Source organism: Sorex fumeus, unplaced genomic scaffold, assembly GCF_029834395.1.
Source record: "Sorex fumeus unplaced genomic scaffold, SorFum_2.1 ptg000072l, whole genome shotgun sequence".
NCBI classification, from domain to species: domain Eukaryota; kingdom Metazoa; phylum Chordata; class Mammalia; order Eulipotyphla; family Soricidae; genus Sorex; species Sorex fumeus.
The window spans coordinates 25109034-25115439 of NW_026606129.1; positions in this window are offsets into that span (position 1 = coordinate 25109034).

A 6406-nucleotide genomic window follows, 5' to 3' on the forward strand; every position below is an offset into this window, starting at 1 on the left:
GAGAGATCTCCAGCACTGTGGTGTCTTCTGGGACTCACCGCCTTTACAAAGCTCTTTTGAAATAAACATGTACACAATGTCTACACTGAAATTTTAAATACATGCCATCACTTCTATGGTGTGTTTAATTAGGAAGAACTTTTAGCATGAATTTGTATTTTTAACTACCTGGAAAGTCTGAACTTGATATGGAGTTACATAGGTAAAGGAAAAGAAAGACATGCAGATATTCATATTGTGTCTACAAGGAGTTACTCCTTGAATTTCTGTATAAAATAAATAATTGAAATTCACCCATGTTGTAACAATATCCAGATTTTCAGTAAAAATGCCATTTTTTATAAGCAGATCTCTTATGGCAAACTTGCAAAGGAGTGTAGCAAAAGTGATGAGTATGTTTGAGTATTAGCCAATTTGATTAACTTAAGCACAATAGGCTAGAATTTCATTTATTATACTAAAATTCTATGGCTTTTAGAAAAGGCTGAGTTAAGAATAGGCTGTCACATCTGTCTTCCAGTTCCAATTACTCATTATGTAGACTCTTACTCCTCCAAATAGACAACATTTCAGGCACACAGAAAGGTTTTAAGGCACCATTTAACTAAGGCCTAAACTTACTTAATCAGTATTTATATTTTAACATGATCCTCGGGTGATTACTATGCACATAAACTATAGAGTAGTACTGAGTTAAAACTCTTACAGAAAGTGTTGGCGTCTTTGGGGTAGGGAGATGGATATACTAGTGATGGGTGTGATGCTGTAATTATGTGCATGAGAAACCATCATTAACAGTATTGTAAATAATAGAATCTCAATCACCCAAAACATTCAAAAATACTATTAAAAGCCTAAAAGGGCAAAATTAAGAAGAGTATCATAATATAACTTAGTTTCTGTATCAAAGTAATATATTTGGTTAACTCTATTTTCATCCACCAGATGATCAAGATAATTTTATGTTCTTTCTCTGTTGTTTTCAAAATATGCCTTTGTTTAGGTGCCAGAACCATAATAAGTACAGTAAGCAGGGAATATTCCTTACATGTGGTTGACCAAGATACCATTCCCATATGATCTCCTGAGCAATCCAGGAGTGATTCCTGAGTGGAGAGCTAGGGTTAAGCCCTGTTCACCACCAAGTAAGTCCCTCACCATAAAATATATATATGCCTTTGTCTATTAGATAAAAAATAATATAATTAGGGCTGGAGTGATAGCTCATTTGTATGGAGCAAGCTTTGCTTGCAGGAGGCCTAGGGTCTATCTCTGTTACTACATGGTCCTTTGAGAACTTCCTGGAATGATTCCCTGAGCACAAATCCAAAAGTAATCCCTGAGCATGACCAGATGTGACCCCCAAACAAACAAAACTAATATAAATATAATCAATAAAATCATGATTGTTTTAGGAGTATAATTACTTCCTCAGTACCTAAGAAAGGAGAAATTTTGTTATATAAAGGGGGAAAGAAAGACAAGTAAAGAGCTTTGGGCTCCCAAGAAAAATCTATAGTTTTGCTTTGCTTTGATACTGTCCTGTTTTGGCACTTCTTGATTTTAATTGAGTATCTTACCATTCTTCTGCATGACATCTTAGTGTCACTAGTGGAAATGGATTGCATTTTAACTTTTCATTATTCTAAAATATTTTATTGTTATGACATTTTATTGTGAAAATGTCTGAACTCTTCCAAATATTAAACTCTAATGCAAAGCTACAAATAAGACAGTTTCATTAGGGGTGATCTGAATGAATTAATAGAAGAGATTTGACAGAACACTTCTACTGACATTGAAATATGAAAAGAGTAAGTTTGATTAGAGAGAAAGATCTTCTAGGATACACCAAACAATTATACATAATTTTATCCTGAAGCATACTATATTTTCAGGGAGTTTTCAGTTTTATAAATCCATTTTTTCCTAAGCTGGAAAGGATGGGAGAATGAAGAGATGGACTAGAATTAATATTAGGATATTGTGGTGAGTATTTGGCATTTTAGTGACCTTGTAGTACAGCAACTATACTTCAAGAGCATAAATAATAACTGTGTTATAAAAAAAGGTTATCTTAATATAACAATAAAATATATAAATATTTTTTAATTATCTTTTGGGGCTGGAGAGGCAGTTTAGAGATTAAATCACTTGACTTTCATGCTACCAACCACAGTTGAATCCTGCCCACTGTGATAGAAATGGCCCAAACTATCTTTGAATACCCAAAATATCATCTTTTCCCCTTCGCTTTGTTGCTATCATGACCACGAAGGAGCCACATATACTTGATAATGATGCTCAGGCACTTGGTACTGATGTATCAAAAATCACACACTTTGTTGGGGCACCAGGGATCACAAAGGTCAGTGCCACTGGGTTGCATTGAATATGTCAAGTTGTGCTGAGCAGAAGGCACCGTGCCTGCAAGACAGATGCTTTAGCACTAAGCCATCCCCAAAGCCCAAGAAATATTATCTACGTGCCAAACACAGAAATAAAAAGTGAACCTAAAGTCTAATCTAACAATTGTCACAAAATTAACTCAAAATAGAACATAGACCTAAGGATAATATTCAAAACTTCAAAGGTAAAGGTAAAGGTAAAGGCCCTCCCGTTGATCGTCGATTTGCTCGAGCGGGCCCAGTAACGTCTCCATTGGAGACTTTGTTGTTACTGTGTCTGGCATATCGAATACTCTCGGTAGCTTGCCGGGCTCTCCGAGAGGGGCGGAGGAATCGAACTCGGGTCGGCCATGTTGGCCGCTTGTAAGGCGAACGCCCTACCCGCTGTGCTAAAACTTCAAGGAAATGACAAAAAGAAAAAAATCTAGATGGTTTGGAGATTGATGAGATTTTTAATTCACTTAATCACTTAATCCCCGTTATTCATAGATATACTCGAGCGGGTGCCAGTAACGTCTCCATTCATCCCGGTTGGGTGCTAGCGTAGCCCAATGGTATCTGTCGTTCTAGGAACATGCAGAGCCTCAAATCAATCATTCAGGGTCTTGATGAAGAAGTCTGACCATCTTGTAGCTGGGCGTCCACATGATCTTTTGATGTCCCGTGGAATCCAATCAGTAATGGCTCTAGTCCAGCGGTTGTCTGTAAAGGTAAAAAGGTAAAGATAAAGGCCCTCCCGTTGATCGTCGATTTGCTCGAGCGGGCCCAGTAACATCTCCATTGGAGACTTTGTTGTTACTGTGTCTGGCATATCGAATACTCTCGGTAGCTTGCCGGGCTCTCCAAGAGGGTTGGAGGAATCAAACTCAGGTCGGCCATGTTGGCCGCTTGTAAGGCGAACGCCCTATCCGCTGTGCTATCGCTCCAGCAGTTGTCTGTAAACCTCATTATGTGTCCAGCCCATCTGATTTTTGATGTCTTGGCAAATGAGACAGCGTCCCTGATTCTTGAGCGTTGACGAAGATCAGAACTCCGGATTCTATCTCTCATTTGAGTGAATCGTGATATTCCAAGCATAGCTCTTTCGATTCCTCTTTGAGAGACCCGAGTAGCGTTCTCATCCTGTTTTCGTAGGGTCCAGGTCTCTGAGGCATATGTTAATGTAGGAAGAACAGTGGAATCAAAGAGATGTGTTCGTAGCTGGAGGTTCTTTGTCCTTTTAGTTATTTCTTCAACGCTCTTGAAGGCATTCCAAGCCGCTCTCTTCCTCCTGCGCAACTCAGGTGCCAGGTCATTTATAATGTTGATTTCTCGACCTAGGTATATATAACTGTTGCATTCGGAGATGGTGGTTCCATTGAGAGCGAATGGAACGTCAGGAACAAGGCTGTTTCTCATAAACATTGTCTTCGTAAGATTCAGCTGTAGTCCGACCTTTCCACATTCACGGTCAAAGTCATTCAGCATTTGTGCCACTTGGCTGATGTTTGGTGTTATTAGAACGATGTCATCAGCAAAGCAGAGGTGGTGTAGTTGCCAACCATCTATCTTCACTCCCATACTTTCCCATTCCAGTCGTCGCATGATGTTCTCGAGGGTGGAACTGAAGAGTTTTGGTGAAATGGTATCACCCTGCCAAACCCCTCTCTTGACATGGATGATTACTTCTTTGTAGAATGGTGAGATTTTGGTAGTGATTCAGCAATAGAGCTCACGAAGGATCCTGATGTATTGAGTTTTTACGCCCTGATTGGCTAGGGCTTCCATGACCGCTTCCATCTCAACAGAATCAAAGGCCTTCTTTAAATCAATGAACGTTAGACAGAGCGGCATCTTGAACTCCCGAGAAACCTCAATGAGCTTAGTAATCGTGTGAATATGGTCGATGGTACTGAATCCTTTTCGGAATCCGGCTTGTTCACATGGTTGTCCTTCATCTAGTGTTCTGCTAATCCTATTCAGGATGACTCGAGTGAACAGTTTGTAGATGACAGACAATAGGCAGATTGGGCGATAGTTGCCAATGTCATGGATGTCTCCCTTCTTGTATAGTAGTACAGTCCTGCTGGCTTTCCACTGGGATGGAACCTTGCATTCAGACAGGTAGCGTGTGAAGAGCCGAGCCAATGTATTGATGAGTACTGATGGTAAGTTCTTCAGGTGTTCAGGTTCATGTCTGGGCCAGGTGCTTTTTGTTTCTTTACCGACGAGATGGCATGTTGGATTTCGGAAGGGAGAACATTGGGAATGACATATCCATCATGTGGTATGTGATATGTGGGCAAGTGGACGTGGCTATTAAAGAGATCTGAGTAGAAGTCATGAATAATCTTCTCCATTGCCCTTCTGGAAGATGTGATAGATCCATCATGATGTCGGAGGGCAGTCATCTTGGTTTTGTAGTTGGTGAAGGACAGGTGGGCATTACGAATGCTTTTTCCCAGCTTCTGCCACATCTACCAGTACTGCGGCTCTTCTGTTTTTGAGGTCATCCTTGATGGCTTCTCTGCACTGCTTTGCCAGTTCAGATGTTCGCTTGTGGTTGCCTGAGGCATGTGCCAAGACACGTTGGTGAATATGTTCAAGAGTGTTCGAAGAAAGGCGGTTTTTTGTGGTTATCTCTCTCAGCATTCCTGGCACAATCATGGAGGTGTTGAATCATTCGATCGTATTCCTCATCAATGTTGTCAATGACGGCATCTTCCCATGTTGCCACAACGGAGCCAAAGAGCTCCCAGTTGGTGGTCATTCTGGGAGTCCTCTTCTTAAACCTTGCATTCTTTTCTCCTCGTTCTGTGAGGTAGAATTTTGCATGAAGGAGACGGTGGTCTGATCCCGTTTGGAATTTTGGGACAACAGCAACATCGGTTAGGCAAAACTGCCGATTGAATATGATGTGGTCTATTTCATTGTGGAACCGTCCATCGGGAGACTCCCATGTCCAATGTTTATATTCAGCCTTTTGGAACTTTGAGTTTCCATGGAAGGTTTTGGTTGACATGATGAACTCAGACAGTCTGTCACCCTGTTCTTTCAATTCCAGGCCATGGGTCCCGATGTGGAGTTCATCGACTGATCTTCTTGGTCCTATCTTGGCTTTAAAATCACCGACAATGATCTTGTAGAAGGTGTGATCTTCTTTATAGAACTTCTCCAGCTCCATGTAGAACTTCTCAGTTTCTCTTTCACCATAACTGGATGTTGGTGCATAGACAACAAAGATAGAAACTGCCGGTAGTGAGCCACATCTATTCAAGTGTAATCATCTGATTCGGGTTGTTAGGCATTCGAATGAATCAATGCTCGTGGCTACGTTTGTGTTGACAAGGATACCGACACCACCAATGCCTCTTTTATCACATGTTCCAAGGAACAGTTCTTCTCCAGTGTCGAAAACGGCATGATGTGATTGATGTCTTCTCGTTTCGGTCAGACCAATGATGTCGTACTTGATCTTTCGCACTTGTACCATAAGGTCTTCAATGGATGCAGTAGATGCCAGCGTACGAGCATTAAAAGTACAGACAATCATTTTTGTTTTTCTGTGTTTTGGCAGCCTATTTCTGCCTTGGTATTTTATCAGCCTCTCCTTCCATATCCTTCTCGACTCTGCGTATTCAGGGTTAGGCGAATGAGATCCATTTATTCCTGGATTTGGCATATCAATTTGGTCTATTTGGCATAGACCACGGATAGCTTGCCAGGCTCTGCTGTGTGGGTGGGATATTTAAAGGTACCCTGAAAACTTAGAGAAAAGTAAATAAATAGTTGCGTGGCCACGAATGCTTGTCCCAGGAACTTGTTGTGATAATCTCTGGATCCTGGCCGTTGTTGGAGTTACACGGCAGTTGGAGGGCGTAACTGTCTAGCTACTGACAGGTCCAGTCCCAAACCGTGCAGGCTTGGATATCTCAGCCCCGGGTCCCACACACCTGGTTTCCTCTGCCAGTTCTGTTATGCCCGAGGCTTATCCAAGTGTGTGGAGAGTGGCCCCAGTA